The following is a 1,531-nucleotide window of genomic DNA, read 5'->3' as shown; positions in this document are numbered from 1 at the left end:
CCAGCACTTTGGGAGGCTGAGGCGGGCGGATCACCTGAGGTCAGGAGTTCAAGACCAGCCTGGCCAACGTGGTGAAACCCCGCCTCTACCAAAGATACAAAAGTTAGCCAGGCATGGTGGCATGCACCTGTAATCCCAGCTACTAGGGAGGCTGAGGCAGGAGAATTGCTTGAACCTGGGAGGAGAAGGCTGCAGTGAGCCGAGATCACACCACTGCACTCCAGCCGGGGTGACAGAGCAAGACTCTGTCTCAAAATAATCATAATCATAATCATAAATAGCCTCAAATGCAGCTAACTGTGAGGTACACACCAGAAAGCCAGTTCCAGTTTCGTGGCAGAAGCACAGATATCAGAGCTAGGAGAGAGCTTCAAAGTAATCTTCAGTGGAACTCCCCAACCCTTCTCCCAACCCATTTTATAGACTAGGAAAACCAAGGCCAGGTAGATGACACCACTAGTTAGGGTTGTGAAAACCGTATCTGGAAAGTACTTCAATTGCATGTATTTGTTTCAGTATGCATACCTTTTCAGAAAGGAGCAAAATCCTAAATTACCCATTAAGCTATTATAAAACCTTAAATCCAATAATTCGCTCAAAGCCCGTTCTTTGAGTGCCCTTACTTGGCCATTTCAGGCATTCCCTGGATAGAAATGGGCCCACATCTTCAGGGGCAGTATATAAACTAACGGCTGTGTACAAAGCTCACCCTGTTACCACTGGTTCATCTCTGAGCTGAGTTTTCTAATCTGGAAGAACAGCACCTACTTCTCAGAGCTGGAGTGGGGGTGGGAGTGTCACATGAGATGATGCGCTTTTAGCACCCACCTGGCACTCTGTGAGTTTGTCATGATTTGGGCATAATTCCTTCCTCTCCTAAGCAGGCAGCAGTTCACCTTGGTTAAGGACCTTAGACCTTAGACCACCCAGACGCTAAGAAACCAAGGAGAAACCCAGTGCCAGGCCTAGAAATGTCTGCCCCCACCCCCACCCCCCTCAAGACGGTGACTAGGCCGGAATTCTCCTGGTTGATAAATGAGAGGAGCTGAGAAGCGCTGAGATGCCTGTTCCCAGCATCTGATCTGTAGAAGGCGAATCTTCACTGTGCCATGGAGATGTTCTGGGAGGCAGAGCCGGCCCAGCTGCCTGAAGGAGGACGCGAGAGCGAGGGGACTGGTGAGAGGAATGCTTAGCGGAGACGGACTGGAGGTGCCCGGAGAGGAAAGGGGAACGGAGGCTGGATCTCGGGAAACCTCGTCGGCAGTGTCATTAAGGGAAGGATCGCGTGTCTCGGCAGTGTCATTAGAGGAAGGATCGCGTGTCTCGGGGATACGAATTTTGAAGGAAAAGCAGAATAGGGAGAAAGGTGAGGTGTCCGAATCGGGGGAGATCAAGATCTGTAAGCTGTGGTGGGGATCCGGGTCCAGCGAGGACGGGAAGGCGGGGTTTTGAGGGGAACCCGCAAGGAAGGTGGCTGGGGTTCGGCAGCCGGCCTCGGAGCTGCCGTCGCGTTAGCCCCGGGGCAGGTCAA

The sequence above is a fragment of the Mandrillus leucophaeus genome, unplaced genomic scaffold, assembly GCF_000951045.1.
Source record: "Mandrillus leucophaeus isolate KB7577 unplaced genomic scaffold, Mleu.le_1.0 Scaffold30, whole genome shotgun sequence".
NCBI classification, from domain to species: Eukaryota; Metazoa; Chordata; class Mammalia; order Primates; family Cercopithecidae; genus Mandrillus; species Mandrillus leucophaeus.
Note: the sequence above shows the minus strand (reverse complement) of the source record.